Genomic DNA, 20047 nt, shown 5'->3' with positions numbered 1-20047 from the left:
TAAGCTTTCACAGAACATGCTTAATTTTGACAGGAGCCCTAAAACTCAAAACTTTCATGCTGAAAACAGCACTTCACAGCAATTTTGTGGGGCATACCAGTGATTTGTAATGAAAAGCCCTGTTGTGTGTGGGATATGCTAAGATGGTTTCTGAATGGAACGTGACAGCAGATGCCACAGAAACGCCCACCTCATCTTTGCTGGGTAGCTTTTGAACGTTAGGGGTCCAGGATGTAACCAAAAGTAGGAGTTTTCTCAACTCCTTGGCACGTGGTTCATTGAAACCCTCAAGCTGTGAGAGTATGTTTATTTTTAATTTTTTAAAGGTATTTAATTTTCCAAACACATTTCTTATTTTTATGAAAGGCAGCATTCTATTATAATATTGCATTTTTACCAAGAAGCCACTGTTTTTTTAGTGTGTGGCATATCAGTATTTAAATAGAACTCTAGAAATGTATTTTAAAGAATCTTAGGTTTGAAACCTTGCACCAAGAGAAAAATATCTCACCTCTGTATGAGCTTCTTTGCTCCTGAAGTAATCATTATGGTGCATCGGACTCTACTGTAGCACAAGCTCGTAGGTTGCTCTGCTTCTTAGGAAAGTAACAATGGATGAACGTATCATAGCCGCATGTGTGAACTACTGCTGTAAAATTTGCTGATATTCCTGCAACAACTCCATCTCTCCACCTGGCTGACCATCACAAGACCAGCACCTGCCCAGCACCTTACACAGAAAGTCCTAGACTCTACTTTTCTCCAAAGCATCAAATCAAAGGAGAAATTAAATGCCATAGGTTTAATTTTTAAAACTAATTTCCAAGTAATTCTACGAGGACTCAGAGTCGGCTCCCTCGTGCCTGTCTGCATCTACATCTAAGATCCTGATGATCAAAATCATGCACCTGGGGAGCGCCCCGGTCATCAATACTAGAAGAAAGGCTCAGTCCATCCAGAGACGTGATATCCTCTTGCCGGTCGTTGTTCTGAAATGTCCACTTCGGGAATTTCCTTCATTCCCACAGCCTATCTCCAGGTTCGGAAATCATTCTTCCTACCTGTTCTTTCTTTGCCTGACAAAACTCAGGTCTCTCTTATTCTGAGCCACCGCACTGCACAGCCTATTGGCAGCTCAGCTCCAAAATCAGCACATTCTTAGAATAAATCAAACAGGTAAACTTAAATTCACACTTGGCCTCTAGGACTGGTAAGCATCCTGTTTCAGTGAATGTGCACATTTCAACCAAATACGATGTTACAGGAATGTGCACATTTCAACCAAATACGATGGTAACCCGGAAGGGAAAGATGGAAACAATGGCATTTTGAACTTGTTAGAAAAGAGATGAGGAACCATTGGGACAGATCAAATAGCTACGTATAAGCCTGGCACAGTTTTTAACAGAAGTCGTTCCCAGTTTTCAAACAGAATGTTTAATGAACCAGATATCCCTTTTCCCTAGTACTGTTATTTGTTGGGCTTTATGTGTGTATGTGTGTGAGCATCTGTATGTGTAATGTGTAAACACACATGTACACACACACACATACACACGAATGGACACAAAGCAAATACAAAATACCTCAGTAATACCAAATGGCAAGGTTTGACAAAATGACAAAAAAAATAAACACAAAAGCTACACCAACAAGAAAAGTTTGATTCATCCATTTTCATTAATTCATTCATTCATTTTCATTAATATTTGCACAGTTCTGCAACTATCTAAAAGAAGTAAACGTGGAAGTTTTGACTAAAATAATAAATCAACAGTACGAATGTTCTAAAACATAGTCAATGATTAAGAAATATACCAAACTCTAATCATTTTATTCTAAAGCACTTAATAAGAGAAGTGAGTGCTATTTAGGACTATGAGTTTATGCCAAAAACTTTTTTTTACATTGGTATTTTATAAAATTGATTATTTCTTTCATTGTGAACTAAAATATGTATGAAGTCCCTTTCCGGAACTTAGAATGGTATATTGGTAAATTATTCAACAACTAGCTCTCCAGGAGGAAAGAAAATCCCTGATTTGTATCATTTGCCAATTTCCATGATTTAAATAGTCTTGCCATGGCCATTTTCAAGCTACCAATATAACCCTAACCAGCTTGCAAAATTCCTAAAAATTGATCTGTCAGTTCCCACGAACCAGTATAAGCTGATAGATAAACAGATAGATAGATACAGAAATACAATGATATAGAGATATAACATGTTAGGCATATATAATGCATAAATATACACAGTATAATCATCTTTCAAATTATGCTTTAAATGCTCATCTCAAGCCCAGCAGACATAATTCTATCCCTCATTCTTCAATTTCAATTTCTAGAATTATAGCCTTCCTTTAATATTAATAAAATGATAAAAACTTTCAGGAGAAGCAAGGAGTTGAAAGCAAGAAAATATAAAGGGTGACACCATGAAAATCAGACTTTGACAGCCACAAAGAAACTTTTACTTTCTCTAGGAATCCAGAGCCCTGAAACAATACTGTGAAGGTTCATCCTTTGCAAATATTTGTAATATCTATGATCCAATTTGAAATTCAGTGGTTCCATTTATTCAATTATTTTCTCTGAGCCTTAAAGTCATAGGCAATTTAATCTCTGAATATTTCCATGTCATCAGTATGCTTGAAATGAGGCTTGTAGGGGAAGATGTTTTTGCAAAATTTGATGCTTCCTCAACCATAATAAATGTACCTACACAAGCAAATACCTGTAAATACCTATAGAGATATTCTCTTTTCCTTTTACAAAACCAATATCTAGATTCAACTGGAAAACAAATATCTGCTCCAAAAGCAAATGTGGTTGCACAGTGTTTGACCAAAGCTGGGTTGTAGCTGCCGTGGGAAGCTGTGCCCACATTCTCCCCAGGCATCCCCTGCAAGGGCCACAGCTTATAAGGGGAACAGCCACCCCTCCAGCTCCCGGCAGTGCGCTTTCAGAGATGTCTTTGTCAAACATGTGGTAATCTGCTCCATGAAAATTAACTGTCTTGCTTGGCACAACACTGAGAAAACTAGGGAAGACCCAGGCTCCAAGCATGATTCATGTGCTTGGTGCAGTCACGTTATTGTTCAACTAAAGAGGCTTCTGGCAGCTCCTTTTCTTTTTTTTTTTTTTACAAAATAATATCCTTTGCATCCTTCATTTAGTTTCAGCGCTTCTCAAGTCCTGTACATTAGTCATCTCCCTCCACCCCACCACCAAGGGAGATTTTCCAGAAGATTATTGGAGAAAAACCTGTTTACATGTCCTCTCTGTTTGCTGTGAATACCAGCTTCAGTGAACTGATCCTTTATACAGAATTTCAGGCCTCAGGTCTTCTGTGACACTATAAAGGCATGTGACATGATATAGGCATAATGTAATAGGGACAAAATGCCTTGTACTTCAGAGAAGGAATATCTTTAAATTTGCCAACCTTTGTGGGACGCTGTCAGCATCTATGCCAAGAGTTGAAGGAAGGGTTTGTAGGATGTAGCCATCAGCACCCCACAATCTCCATCCTTACCCATGGACATAATAATCCAAAAAATTAAAAGAGGGCTCTAAAATCTTCAGATTTTTTTAATGCAAACACAGCTTCAAGATGAGTCCACTTGGCAACCCCTTTCATACCAAACGACTATCCCTAAACCTCTCCCACACAGTACTTCTGATGTTAACTCTGCTGTGCATTACAAAAGGGCTCAATTCTGCTGTTTCCCAAATGGAAGCGCTATTGTGCAGTATCTTATGTAAAACAATAAAAATAGAGCTAACACCTAACATTGTGATCTGGTGAAAAAGTCAATATCCTTGATCCTCATATTTTTTTTTTAAAGATTTTTATTTATTTTTTTGATACAGGGAGAGAGAGAGAACACAAGCAGGCAGAGTGGCAGGCAGAGGGAGAGAGAGAAGCAGGCTCTCTGCTGAGCAAGGAACCGGATGCGGGACTCAATCCCAGGACCCCGGGATCATGACCTGAGCCGAAGGCAGCCACTTAACTGACTGAGCCACTCAGGCATCCCCCTTGATCCTCATATTAAAATTTAACCTTGAATTTTAAAATTCAAGTAGCAGCCTTTAACCATCTACCTTGAGGAAACATGAAGAAGCCTGTGTCAGCTCCTAAGCCCCAACCGCATTGTCCCCTGCGACATCTGGCACCTGGAGGTCCAGGTCGTAACTGATGGGGATGGATACATACTTCTGCCTCTATGAACGGCCTGAGCTTAACCCCTGAATTCATGGCAGTCCAGATCAGCCTGGCCCCACCCCATATCAGATATACATGTAAGCACTTCTTGCTGAAAATTTGCCATACTGAAAAATACAATGCAAGGTGAGTTATCATTTCAGACGTACTCTGCTTTGAGGTCAGAGTCTTTTTTTTTTTTTTTTTGCCTTTTTAAATATATCAAAACCTTTCCCCCATAACTAATGAGTGCAGAACTTTACCTAAGACTTCCTTGCACTTGCCTCCTGCTACTGGCTGGAGAATATCCATGCTGAGGACTGACAGCAGGATCCAGAGCCCATTTGCAGTATCTTTCTTCCTTCTGCCCTCCAGTCAGTCTCTTCTATTCTCAAGTGCACACTGGGGATGTTTTGTTTTGATCTGGAACTTCTTGGCAAGGCCATTACAAGCCTCATGCCCCTTGCAGGACCTTGCATGGTTGCATGTTTTCTGGTGAGTTGAGACTTGGAAATCCTTTAATTATCTGACACACCACGGAAACCCTGGCAGTACACTAGGGACGAGTGACATTCCCAACTATGATGATATTTGATTTCACCGTACTTCAAGTCACATCTTTAAGAAAAAAAAAAAACAAAAAAACTAAGTGGAATTTTAGAAGCTCTTCTGCAGAAGACGGAGACTCAATGCTTAATCTTTTATTTTAGCGTGATCTGTGCATATAGATGGAGGACAAAATTTTAAAGAGAAATCTTCCAAGTATCACAGAATGAAAGCCAGGTGTCCTCTTGAACAATTCTCTATTGCCATTACTTGCTCCCACCCCCATTTTTAAAGCAAGAGATTGAATGAGGAAAACTAAACATCATTGTTCCTCCACAGAGTCGTAGCCAAGCAGAAGGGAAGACACACCCTCACACAGAAACTGATCGTGGCTTTCTGAGACATTGTAGCGTGGTAGGTCCAGTGCCAGGTGGCAGGCAGTCTTCCTGTCATGCCCCCCTGAGGCATCTTGCATGTTGAGAGACAGAAAAAAAAAAAAAAATGGTGGGGGAGAGGAAATGAAGCTATTTCTCTTTTATATGTACATCCTTCCTCCTCAAAAATACCACAAGCTTCCTTAGACCACATTGTACCCACACACCATATTAACACATGTACTTTGCACGAGTAAATTGTTGATTAAATAAAAATATATTCTTACTTGCTTATTAGCTAGGGCTAATTTGCTAGAGTTTAGTACACTTTGTCTCAAGTAAAAACAATCCTTTGAAGCAGCAACACATCAGATCTTCTTCATACTGGAATCATTTCGCACCGGACATCCTGATACTTCGCATTTAATTCCGACACCTCTTGGCCTTATTGCAGGATGCAACAGCTCTCTCTCTCTCTGCTTTCTTCATCAGGAAACATCAGCCGGTGAAGAGAATGGTCTAATTGTGTATTACTACTGTGTGGGTGTAAAATTGTTAACGGTGTGAAGAATCGTATCCATTTGATTAAAAAGAAAAATATTGTATATAATAACTACTGCCCTGAAACATGTCTCCTATCACTCTAATAAAGTTTTCAGCATGGCCTGACATAAGGTATATTGCATTGTGTATTTTTTTATTTACCTCAGAATAAACCTATTAAAATTAATAACTTGAGGGTATGTGCATTTCTGTAAGACTTTTATTGGACAAACTCATTAGACAAAAGTGTTTTCATCTCCTCCAGAGCAAACACCTTTGTTGACTCTATTAATTTATTAGATGTCTAACTTAAACCCATTTTTAAAAAGCTGTTTTCGGGACGCCTGGGTGGCTCAGTTGGTTAAGCAGCTGCCTTCGGCTCAGGTCATGATCCCAGCGTCCTGGGATCGAGTCCCACATTGGGCTCCTTGCTCATCAGGGAGCCTGCTTCTTCCTCTGCCTCTGCCTGCCATTCTGTCTGCCTGTGCTTGCTCTCTCTCCCTCTCTCTCTCTGACAAATAAATAAATAAAATCTTTAAAAAAAAAAAAAAGCTGTTTTCAGGCAACAATCATTAAAGTGATAGAGTTAGAAATAGCTGAGAGAGTAAAAGAATATTTTGAATATCAAATATATGGTATATCCTGTACACTGATTTGAGGTCAGAGGTTTGGTATTTTGGGTATAGTTCTTTCTTATCTTGTGCATCAGCTGTGTATTTACGTCAAGGTAAAGGAGTATCCTGTCTTATCTATGAATTTTTTTCTAATGATTCAAAGAAGAATGGGATTGCTGTGATTTAAGTACATAAATTTTATCCAAGATTAGTATTTCTTCCAAAGGTCCAACTTTTTTTTAGCTCCTTGGTAGGTTTTCACTTTGATGGTCTAAAAGGAAAAAACAAAAGCAAATAAAGTGTGTCTGTGGTGTTTCCTGTATAAAATATAGCAATGTGATTAGTCTTTTGCAAACTTGACACAAAAGCCACAGAATCTGTATTACCACATATCTTCTGCTAATGGGATGTTTTAAAAATAAATAATCTGTTGTAACAATAAATTAGACCACATGGAGAGAAACAAAAAAAATCCTAAATGAAAAAAAAAGTTAATTTCTTTATTTAGCCTATAATTCAAAGAAATATAATTTTTAATATATAAGGAAGAGCTAGAAGAAGATATAAGAAGGAGTTTTAGTAGTAATCACACATGTTCATCTTGCAAATGTTTTCATCCTCAAACCACACTGTAGGATGACTGAGGTACTTTTACAGAAGAAACAGGCAGACTTATGAGGAGATTATTTACAAGATCTTGTACTAATTTTTGTCAGCACGTCTCCAATGCCCTGTCTTTTCTCTACACTGTGAGAAGTAGTTTTTCTGCCAGTTCACCCTTTGCCTAGGATGAGAATACACAGTGGAGGTACTAAGTAAAAATCTGGATATATTCACTATAAAATAAATGGCCTACATCAGAATTTATTATTTGTGAGGCTTATAGCATAGACACAAACTTCACTTTCCTATCCCTTGTGGTGTCTTTTTTACTTTTATAAAATTAATGTAATAATCTGCCGGCAGAAGTTAGGAATAATATTCACCCAACAGAAGTGATCAATGAGGACTGGTGGTAAGTTCTATTTTCTTCTTTACAATAGTTATACTATTTGACCTGTTTTTAACAAATGAGTATCCACTTTTAAATCAGTAAAGAATTAAGGTAAAAGGGAATATGTGCACACTGTAGGAAATCTGAAAAACAGAGGAATAATTTTAAAACAGCCATAATACCAGATATTACTAACATCAAATTGTCCTTTTTCTGGGCATACATGCTTATTTTTTACATATTTCTATTTTGATATGCTTGATATCACAGAGAACATGGTACCCTGTGCCCTCTAAAAATATTACATTCTATTTTCAATTTTTCTTTGATATTAAAATGGCGATAGCCATCAAATTCTTTCCTTCACTCTGGAGCTGACAATAAAAAAATATATATCCCCTCTCACCTTCTCTCTAAGTTAATAATCATTATACACACATATATATGCCATAGTAGAATTCTCCATAGTCCAGATGTCAAATAATTACTTTTTTTACCTACTTCTTCAAGCAGGGGTGGGATGGGCCAGACAGCAAGGAGTGGATACAGAAAGATGGGAAAGAATTTGCCACGAGAGACAGTGGACTTTGAGAGACAAACTGAGGGTTTTTTTTGGGGGGGGGAGGTGAGCCTGGTGGCGAGTATTGCGGAGGGTATGTATTGCATGGAGCACTGGGTGTGGTGCACAAACAATGAATTTTGGAACACTGAAAAAAAAATTAAATTTAACTTAAAGAATAATAGCAAGTGTGGCCCCACTGGTTATGCAAAATCAACTGGGTTATTTTGTTAACAATCCTGGAAAAAGAAAGAATTTTTGCCAGAAACAAGAGCTGTCATTGTTACATTAAAAGCATTACAAACAAATGAAGACGGTGAAGGGGAAACAGAGGAACAAACAAAACAAAAGGGATATAGAAAACACATAGCAACATAGCAAATGTTACTCCAACCATATCAAAAATTATGCTAAAAGTGAATGGTCTAAACACTCAAACCAAAAAGCAGAGATTGTCAGTCTTATAAGAGAATAAGGTCCCTCTAGAAGAGACAGACTTCAGATTCAAAGGCACAAATCAGTTGAAAGGGAAATGATGGGGGGAAAAATATGTCATGCCAACAGGTACCATAAGAAAGCTGGAGATAGCTGTATGAATATCAAACAAAATGAACATCAAGATGTGGAAAGAGTATAATCTTGTGAGAAAGGAGATCCCTGGAATTCTTCAGGATACAGAAATCCAGGTTTATACTTGAGTTGAATCTGATGTCTTGCAGATTTTCAAGGACTCATTGGTGGCTGAAATGAAACTTTCTGATGGATTAGAGCAGAATCATGGAGTCGTTCCACTCTGAGAGTTGAGTCTTAAATTGGTGTGTAGGGTCCTTGACCTGCACAAATTCCAGTTACAATGGTCCAATTCCTCCCTTATGGTGGGAATAATAGGGCAAGCACCATTGTCCGTAGGCACCCAGGCTGCCAGCCACTTCACACATGAATGCAGGTTGGTCATGTGCCAGTGCTCCAGTTCGTATTTGACTGGCAAGAACTGGCTTGAATTAATAAAAGCAGCATTGAAACATCTGCAGGTTCCATCTTTAGCTTCCACTTTGCTCAGCTATTTTTTTGTTATTGTAGTATCTCTCAACTCAACCGAGCATGTGTGGCAGTAATTCATAAGATACCACAATCCCGAATGGCATTCCAAAAGTAAGAGTGGAAATGCCTCAACCTGGTAAATAAAGAATAGTACCCGGAATTGGTCATCAGACTATAATTAATGGAGCTGGAAATTAGCCATGCTGGAGACTCTTAGTCCTCGATGAAATGCCCAGGGCTCTTTAGTTTCACACACTGAATCTCTCGTTTTCTATTTTCTTCCATCCTTTACTCTCAGACTTTTATATTCTACTAGCGCCCAAGTGCCATCTGCTATTCCTTTTCATTCACTTTTTAAACCCTTTTTTTCATTCCTACCCATCCTGCATACCTCATCATTACAAGGTGGGGAATTCTGCAAAGATTCCAATTAGTGTATTATTTGACAGCATGGCAGCTTTTCACCTTCTAAGATGGACCATATCTACATGAATGTACATTGTATGTTTAAATGAAGTGTCATTTGTATTCTATAAGAGCTGTAAGAATTGGCACATGTGAAGCAGATAGTTTTGAAGGGAATTGATGGGGCTGGGTGAAGTCTCCCATTTTTCTAGAAGCAGAAAACAAAGAGGAAGAAAATCAACGTTTATTGCCTACATCCCACATGCCAGGCAATTTTCTTGTATATTATCTCATCACTAACACCGTGGTGATCCTATTATTATATTTGTTTTACAGTTGATGTAACTGAGACTCACAGGAATTAAGGGGCTGCTTCAAGGTTATAAAGCTCTTAAGTGGTGATGCTAAAATAAAAACCAAGTTCTATCTGGTTCCAAGGTCATTTCCTCCAAGAGCAAGGATTTCAGAAGTCATGGGAAGAGAAATGAAAACTGGAGATGGAAGAGAACACACATCGATCTTTGTAGTAGTTGGCACATAGTAGGTACTCAGAAAATATTTGTTTATTATTGAATGAATGCAAGAATTGATAATCTGAGTAAAGTTTTATTTATCTAGCTATTATATTTCTTTGGGAGGAGAACCATGAACATATAGTATGGTCACTAATCATAGACTCATAGATTTGAAGGCAATTTAAAAGTCATCCAGTACTGGAAATTTCTCCACAATGTCCCTGATAGTATGTCCCAACCTATTTCAGGCTCTTCCAAGAGTGAGGTTTTCACTACTCCAGCTAAAAACCTTGCTCAGCTTTCGAGAGGCAGTAATTGTTTGAAAGCATGCCCTTATATCTCAAATTCTAATATTAACTCTGTATTAATCAAAGTGTCAGTTCTTTTATCTAAATCTTCTTTAACCTATTAATGGTATCTTAGCGTATTAAGTCCCACAAACTTACTACTTCTTGTCCAAAATAACAGTTTAATTTTTCTATCTCCATATTATTTTAATATCTAAAATTGGCTCTCAAGTTAATGTCTGTCAATTTATTTTCCTTCTACCAACTGTCAGGACTCTCAGATGACTATTTTAACTTAACCAAAAAATTTTTTAAAAACTGAAAAAATTGGATATTAGGATATTAAGATCATTACTATGTGATAAACTATTTTAAATTCAAGACAACATATGACAGTGCAAACTGCCTTTACTTCCACTGACTAAAGGAAATATCCATTCTCTTCAATCAATTTTTAGTCAAGTCAGACAAATGTGCTTACACTGAAAATGCCTTTTAAAGATGTAATTAAATATGAAGAATTAGTCTCTCTTCTTTCGTTTCCTAGACATTGTGGCATAAACATTCACATTTTGTTTCTTAACTCATATCCTAAGTTTGCTTCCCCCAGAGCTCTTCCCTATATGGTGTTTCTGTAGCTCAGATTTTACCCCACCTCTCTCCCTTTCTATAAACATATTCTGTTTTTATTTTGGATTTTCAAAGTTTTAAATCATGATGATTCTGATATTTACACACAGCAGTTTATCCTTTTCAAATCAGTAGCTCTGCAGGTTGCGAAAAATGTACAAAATCATGTAACCATCACCATAATCAAGATATATAAGGTTTCTGTTGCCCTAAAAATTTCCACAAGCTTCTTTTTAGTCACTTCCTCTCCTCATCCCCAGCCTCCTCAATGGAGCTGATTCCTATCCATTTAGTTTTGCTTTTTCCAGAAGGTCATATCAGAGGATTCATAAAGAATCTGCCTTTTTTATCTGCCTTTTCTCATTCAGTATAACTTGTTTGTGATGTGGCCATGTTGCTTCTGTATCAGCGTGTTCCTTTTTACTGCTAAAGAGTATTCCATTGTATGGATGTATTTTATGATTATGATATATTTATTAGTTTTTGTTGTCTTTAAAACTTATGGGGTGGTGACGGGGTTGGGGGGATTGTGATTATATTAGAGTTGGCTATTTTTTTTTTCCTATGAGACAATATGGCCTTGAAAGGCAACTATGCTTAGTACTCAACATAATTACATGCCTTGTATTGCCTGAGCTGAACTGTACTCAGATTTTATATGCTGCATGAACAACCTGATAAATATATGTAATTCCTTTCCTTATAAAGCAGTTTTGAAATACCGTATCCAAAGTATAATTTGGCCACCTCATATAGTGGAAAGAAAACGAACTTTGGATTCGGGGAGACTTGGGTCCATAGGCACACTCTGATGTTGCTAGCCTCATTGCTTGGATAAGTGTCCTGACCTTGGCTTTCTAAGAATGAGCTTCTTCACTCACACAGTAGAGAACATAACACCAGCCCATAAGTTGTGATGAAAAGCCAGAATAAAAAAAAGTGGAATAATAATACATGTGGCATTCTCAGCACTTGGTAGACAGTAAATAGTTATCTCACTCTCCTCTTCTCAGCTCCCTATCCTGAGTAGTCACTTTGGTATACATGGATTTTTAATTTCTGCAATAATTTAGGGCAACAATGTAAGGTTTTTCTTTTAAATTCAAAATAACGTATTTAAACTATCTTAAATGCTTTGTTGTAATTCTTCCTTTGGATGACAATAAGTGATTATTTTTTAGTCAAAAATATGCACAGTTTCTTTTTGTCCCAGTTTATAGAACATACATCTATATGGTAACCATGTAAAATAGCAACAGCTGGAGTTTGTTTTGTTTCAAGTTAAGTTATATATTAATGTATAGAAACTGACTCCGGAACTGGTTGACCTAATCTTTTCTGATCAGCCTTGATGTTTGTCACTTATCTTCTTCATCCACATATTCATCTCTGTAACCTACAACCCAAAGATGATAAATACAGGAAGTTCTGCTGCTTTGCTACAGATACAGAGAGCCAATAAGAGGAGCATATAAGGTAACCCTAATTTGAGAGGTGGGATGGAAAATCGACTATAATAAAAAATAAAAGGAGGGCACCTGGGTGGCTCAGTGGGTTAAAGCCTCTGCCTTCAGCTCAGGTCATGATCCCAGGGTCCTGGGATCGAGCCCCGCATCGGGCTCTCTGCTCAGTAGGGAGCCTGCTTCCTCCTCTCTCTGCCTGCTTCTCTGCCTACTTGTGATCTCTGTCTGTTAAATAAATAAAATCTTTAAAAAATAATAATAAAAAATAAAAGGCAACTTATACACAGTGATACAACGTACTGAGCAGATGTGTGTAAATCTTGGATTCTCACCCTGAGGCATGCAGTGATTAGCCTATAGCATTATAATAACATTTCTCTGACTCAAGTCCTAGCCAAAAATGCATCACTATCTTTTACTCTATCACTGGAACATTAGTACCATTTTGCTTTGTAATCCTTTTACTATCCACCACCCCCTCCCCACACACACACACTCCAGGATTTAGAACTGACATCTTGTTTTACTCAAATTAATCTTGCCCTTTGGAAACCTCTTGCTTCTTGGATCAATGTTTTACACCTTACTCTCTCCTAGGGGTAGTTCCTTCCCTGGAAGTCTCGTAGCTCAAATGGATATGTGGTTCTGCCAGACTAACCCTCCAATTTCTGTCTGGGTCCTCAAGTTACCTTGCCTTCTATGAGTGCCTCCTCTGTGCCCTCTAGTTGAAGGACACACAAATATGCATGCATACATGAGCACACACACACCCCTACACAACTGCATTTTTTAAAAAATCTTTTAAGATTATTTTTAAAATGTACTAAGAAATATGTAATGTTAAGACTTATCCAACAGAACAACTTAAACGTGCAGTTATTGTATGTCAGTTATAGCTCAATGCACCTATTAAAGAAAATACAAATATAATCACTATTACAATCTTATACTTAAAAATATACACATAAACATATTGAAGGAATTTGTGCTGGGCTGAAGCTGAGTTTTAGTCATATATGTCATGTGGAATTATGTAGCTGGGGAAGGAGAAAGCAGAGAATGGAAAAGAACAGAAGCCAAATTGCAAGGAAATATGGTGGAAAAAATTTCTGAGTCAGACTCAAAAAACAGAGCCAAAGGTCAAGGGGAAATAGTGTTTCTGGATAAATGTGGTAACTTGTTTGAACACTTGGTGACCCAGCTACTCTGGATCCAGCTATGCATCCTGGGGGGACTGGGGAAGGAAGAATGGCCACAGGTAAATCTGACTGGATCTTGTAATGCACTGGGGCATGAGCAAACCTTCTGGGAATTCCCTCTAGGAGAACTGTAGTCTAAGGGGAGGGGGGGGTAGCAGCCTCCTCATTTTAAGGCAGAGTCCCAAGCAAACCTGGCAACATGAAGACTGAAATCATCATAAATTGTTGAAATGGAAAAGGATCGGTGCCCATTTAGTGGTAAGGGAGAGCACAGGCCTCAAGCAGCAGGGGCCAACAGCAACTAGCCCTGATCTCCCTGTGCATGTGTGGAAGTCATAACCCACAGACATAAGAAATAGTTCATGGGTTGAGGGTCCTACTTATAAGTGGGAACAGTGAAAGGAAGACACTTGGGCATTTGCATGAATGGGATCTCATCTGCACTCAGAGACTGGCAAGGCTGATGAGTTTCAGTTTATAACTGTGTGAAAGCCACTACCTCTATGTATATGTCATGGGCCAAAACTCTAAGAAGAAAATGAACTATGTTACCATACTATACCATGTGAAAATGTATGATTTTATAGACTTTAAAAATGTTAGGCCTCCATGAATTTAAGCCTTGAAACATCTTCACTTACCTTTAGATCTAGAGGTTTTTGATAGAAGAAACCACTTTCCACATAACTGTACTTTTTAAAAGGTTCATACCAAATCTAAAGAAACTGTGCCTAAATGTCCTTTCATTCCACTAAACGGCATAAACCAGACCAAACTTCCATATTCTCTGCTTACATAGCTCATACTATTTCATCTATAGCAAGACTCTGGAGATAATATCTGATAATGAGATTTCAAGATCATAGAGGACAGCCGGGTAACATGTTGGTTCCCACCACAGGGCTAGGGCCATTACTTTACACTTGATAGGTATGTGTTAAGTAAATGAATAAATGAAAAAAGTGATCATTTTGCAAGATTCTTAATTCAAGTGAAGGATCATGTTAGTTATAAAAATGTAAGCGGGCAAGAGAGCTAAGAAGTCATAAGGAGAATTATGTGGAGAACTGAAAGACAAATACTAGAAGACCGTAAGACGGATCAAATTTTGTGAGCCAGGAATACAAGTTTTGCTTTCTCATATAGCATAATAGAGGACATAGAAACCAAAAAGATTTAATGGTTAAGACTGAGATTCCTGCCAAAACCTAAGTTCCTAATTTTTTGAGGCTCTCCCATCTTCACTGATTTCATTCTGTTGACGTATAAACAAAGCTCATTGACCTGCCAGTCAAATAAATCCTAATGGCAAAATTGGCTCCGCTTGACTTTGGTTTTATACATTTGAAATGTGTTTCCATCTAAAAGGACAGACTCCAATCTAACTGGCACAGTCAAAATTACTTCAAATAAGAATTACTGTGATTCATAGGAAGCACTAAAAGTTAAATTGCAAAATGGTTCAGAAAGAAGGAGTCTTGGCTTCAGAAAAGAGTAAAAGCTACCTGCAGAATCAAAGATTGTGTATTCTTGGCAGAGGACTTAAGAAAAAAAAAAAAACGGTCGTTGTGAGTGGTCTTATGAGTGTGTCAAACTGAAGAAGATCATGTACTGAGTTAAAATTAGGTCTCATAGGATCAAGACTAGAGACGTGCCATGGAAACTAAAGACACTTGCTATTTGAAAATAGAAGGCCATGGAAGTGATGAGAAGTTAAAGAGGAAGTAAGTCCCCAGGTAGAGCATGGAACAGGTCAAGCAGGGAGGCAAAGCCAACTCATACCATTGCTCCAAGTTGTATAAAATGGTCTGTGCTTTTGCTTTTTCCAGTCTCTACTCTAGATCCCTGAAACCACGCTGTAATTAATTCACACCTTTGGGTTCTTTGAAATTTCCTCATATTCTTTCAATTCTTTGACTTAGGCTAGTTTATGTAGGATTGCTTTTTCCTCCTTGAAAAGTACAGTCATCTCTATCTATTATCTCTAACTGAAACATCAAAGTTTTCCAGAGACAGCAGAGTCACAGATAACAAATACCTGGCTTGATCCATCATATAACACATTTCTTTAAAAAAAAAAAAAAAAGGAAAAAAAGAAAGCAACAGCAACAAAAAACAAAGTTCAAAAAAATCCTGAAGTACATGTGAACAATGTTTTCCCTTTGTTGAGCTTTTCCATGTTCTAAGAGATAAACTTCCTAACTTCTCCTTTTCTCTGGCTCATCTTAATAATTAGATGTTAGTTTAATAATTGTGTTTATTCATTAATGGAAGAAACATTTACTGACTACCAGCTATGTATTGGGCCCTGTTTTGGGGACTGTGAGTAAAGTAAATGAGACATGGTCACCGTCCTCAAGGATGTCCAACAGGAAAAATAAAAATAGAAAATATTAGGAGGACACCAGGGAATTTCATGGAATGGGCACTCAGATCTCTCAAATGACTCGAAACAGAAAACAGAAAGAGAAAATGAACTAAAACAATCCCTCTATTACCTTCTCTCTCTCTCTCTCTAATTTATTCATGCCTCAGTGTCTTGGTCTCTCCTTTCTGTTTTCTAGGAATAGCTGTTAATTGGCTTTTTCTAGGCTCATTAAAAAAATTGCTGCCCCAAGTGAACATGAATTCCTAGTCCATGTGCTCCTCAAAGACCTTCTAGAATCTTCGTACCCTGAATACAGCTCTCGAGGAGAAAATCTAATCAATCCAGTTAGGGTCAGGTGTCTCTCCATATACTAGGAGGCAGGGTGACTCCTCGAGGGAGGGAAGTCAGCTCCAAGCCAACTCCATGGCAAACTCCAAGAACAACCAATTGCTCTGCATGTCTGCCACACATGAAAACAAATATGGACAGTTAATCCTAGTAGACCCAGAACAGAAGTATGAATAAAATGCATAGATGAACTGATGGTTCCAGGGATCTGAGGAATACTGAATTATTCTAGTTTTGTTTACTTGTTTTGTTTTTAAGTCGGAAATGTCTAGACATCATGCGACTTAACAGGTGCCAGGAGACACGTAGGTAAGTCAAATGCAATGGATTCTGAACTTTACTCAGTCTTGTCATAGATTTACTGGGTGACATTTGAGGAGTCATTGGTTACTGCTTGGCAAATTTTCCAGGAATAACATAGAATTTCACATTCCCTACCCTTTCTCAGGTCTAGGATGAAGAATGTAAAACTCTTCAGAAATTCAATTTAGTAATTATTTTTAGGAACTATTTGCCAGGAACAGGACTAGACACTTGTGATGTAAACGTGTAAGATTTCAGAGATCCAGTATTTAAGTGAGAAGGTGAAGTATACACACGTCACTAAATTTAAGCCATATTGTGATACATACAAAAGAAAGCGTTTTGTAAGAGAGACAGCAGAGGCAGGTTGAAGGTCAACTGGAAACTTAAACAGTGGAGTGCTTGAATTTCATCATGTAAATTTCTAAAGATTTTCAGCAAATCAATTCTGCATTTTGGAAAGAGAAATGTGATGATAGTATAGAGTGGGTCAGAGACAGGAGAGGAGGAAGCACAGAGAGATTGCATAGGAGACATTGTGAGGAAAGATCAAAAGAGCTTGTAACCAAAGAGAGTAACAATGCACACAGAAAGTACATTAAGGATAAGGACAGGATTGATAAAGTGTGGTGGCAGGGAGGCCTGTGGTAGCCCTGAGGATGGGAAGCAGAGGCTTCTAGTTTAGGTGATTGTACATGGGGGAATGAGATAAACAAAGAGCCAAATTGGAAGCTACAGAGAGGTCAGAGAGAACTCAAGGAAAAATTCATCTGAGCCTCCTCCCTGAAACACTCCAGCCTAGAGTTGGAAAGAAAAGAGTAGAGAGGTCTCGCTCTATCCCTTGGCAATTCTCAGAACGTGGCCCCTGGGTGTCTCAAGATGCTTTTGATGGTAGGTCGGTCAAAAATATTTTCATACTAATACTGATTCATTATTTGCATTTTTCATTGTGTTCACCTCTGCATTATGGTGCAACAACAATGATCAGTAAGAGTAATCATTGCATTCTTTACACTAGACACTCACAGAGGAAAAATGAAAGGGAGGGGACAAGGGGAGCAATAGAAAGAAAGGAAAGAGGAAGTATGGGAGAATAGGACGGGGCGGGTGGGGGGGAGCAAGGGAGAGAAGAAACCAGGAAGGAGGAGAGAAAGAGAGAAAGGAGGAGGGAGGGAGAGAGGAAAGATAGAGAGAGCTAGATTCACCTAAGAATGTCCCTGACATGGCACCTGGGTGGCTCAGTCAGTTAAGCATGGTCATGATCTCAGGGTTGTGAGATCGAGCCCCTCATTGGGGTCCATGTGTGCTTGGAGCCTGCTTGGGATTCTGGCTCTCCTTCTCCCTCTGCCCTGACCCCGCCCTCCCCTGCTTGTGCTCTCATGCACTTGCTCTCTCTCTGTAAAAATCTCTTTAAAAAAAAAAAAGAAGAAGAAGAAGAAAGAATGTCCTTGACAAAGCAGTAAAAATTAACTACCTTCATTAAATCTCAACTCTTGACTACATGTCTTTTAACTATTTTGTGTGAGTAAACCTGGTAATACACATAGAGCACTTGTGTTGCACACTGAAATAAGATGGTTGTCTGAAGGATCTGTAAAATGACCTAGCCACGTTTTTCATGGAACACCAGTTTTAATTGAAAGAACAATTGATAGACAAACTATTATTATTCAGACTTGGGTATTGGATAGACATTTATTAAAAATGAACGAAGTGGGGGGCACCTGGGTGGCTCAGTGGGTTGGGCCTCTGCCTTCGGCTCAGGTCATGATCTCAGGGTCCTGGGATCGAGTCCCCCATCGGGCTCTCTGCTTGGCAGGGAGCCTGCTTTCTCCCCTCTCTCTCTCTGCCTGCCTATCTGCCTGCTTGTGATCTCTCTCTGTCAAATAAATAAAATCTTAAAAAAAAAAAAATGAACGAAGTGGGCCTTTCATTTCTCATAGAACAACTGATAGTATGTACTGCCAATGATAAAATTCAAGCTTTCAAATGAAAATTAAATTTTGGAAAATGTGTATGTGCCAGCATGAGTTTGACAGTTTCCCAATATGTAAAGACTTTTCTGATGAGAGAGTTGACGATATGATTTTTTTGGTATTGTGTACTGAAATGTGTCAATAATTAGAAAATCTGCATAACTCAGTGAACCAATGTTTTCCAAATGACCAATATATGATGGGACAAAACTTTGCATGGGTAAAATATCTATTCAAAGTGCTCAATTGACCAAAGAATTTTAATGCACAACTTGTTGAAGAAGGTCATCAGGAGGATGGGATTGCTGGTTGATCTGCAAGTTGGACCCAGATAATTGGAGGCTCCTTAACCCCTCCCCTGTCCTTGAAATATAGGCTCTGCCTACTGTTCCTACACTAGGAGCCAGTTCAGGGACACAGCTTTGAGAAAGTACTGTGTTACTGAGACTATCTGAACTGTATATATGACTGAACCCTGCCTGTTAAGGGCTCTACACAAACGAGATTCTGGCAGCTGGGTGGAAATTCACTCATCTTGTAGCCACGCCAGACAAACCTAGCACGTACGTTCCCTTGCTTACTAAAACTGCAACCCCCTAATCGAAAGAGGTCTACCTCTTTCTCTTATCCCTCCTTGCCTTCCATGTATGGAGGCCAGTTTCAGATTTCAACCCCAGGAACTCCTGAGGTTACAAATCAACACTAGGGTAGGAAAGTTTATTGATGTGGTTTCAGGTTCCACACTGGAACTAGTCTTTAAGAAACTACCACTTTTTGAGTTTGGGGGCAGTATCAGGAATATCCACAATTATGTCCTGTTTTTAACTACATCTGTGTGATGCCAGATTAATTCCAAATTAATATTTCACTGAAACTACCTATCACAACAGATTAGATGCAGGAGCAGATATGAGAAATCAAGTTTTTTTAAGTCAGACATTAAAAAGATTTGCAAAATTGTAAGACAATGCCATTCTCATGATTTTCTTTATTTAGGGAAATATAGCTATTCTTTGTAAAATATGTTATTTATGTTAACTCATAAAAGCCTTATTGCTGAATTAATATATAAATATTAGAAAATGTATCTATTTTAGTTTCTTACATGATAAACAGGGGTAGAAATAATCAAAAACAAAACTTCTTTGGGATCCTCCACATTTTTTCCCTGCTTTAATAAGGTATAATTGACAATTACAATTTGTATATATGTAAGGTGTACATCATTAGGTTTTGATATACATATACATTGTGATCTGATTATCAATCAAGATAATTAACATATCCATCACTTCATACAGTTATCATTTTTTGTTTTTGTTGTGAGAACACTTAAGACCTCTCTTAGCAAATGTCAAATATACAATACAACATTCTTAACTATAGTCACCATGCTGTACACTAAACATCCAGGATTTATTCATCTTATAACTAAAAGTTTGGGCCCTTTGACCAACATCTCCCCATTTTCCTAACCTCCAGCGCCTGGTAACCATCATTACCTAGTGTCTAGGTATCTAGTGTCTGTACTATGAGTTGGCTTTTTTAGATCCCACATGTAAGTGAGATCACACAGTATTTGTCTGTCTCTGCCTGGCTTATTTCACTTAGCATCATGTCCTCCAGATTCATCCATGTCATTGCAAATGGCGAGACTTCCTTTTTTTTTATGACT

Source organism: Enhydra lutris, unplaced genomic scaffold (genome assembly GCF_002288905.1).
Source record: "Enhydra lutris kenyoni isolate GAN:26980312 unplaced genomic scaffold, ASM228890v2 scaffoldscaffold5, whole genome shotgun sequence".
Classification (NCBI taxonomy): Eukaryota; Metazoa; Chordata; class Mammalia; order Carnivora; family Mustelidae; genus Enhydra; species Enhydra lutris.
This window is presented reverse-complemented; position numbering follows the sequence as displayed.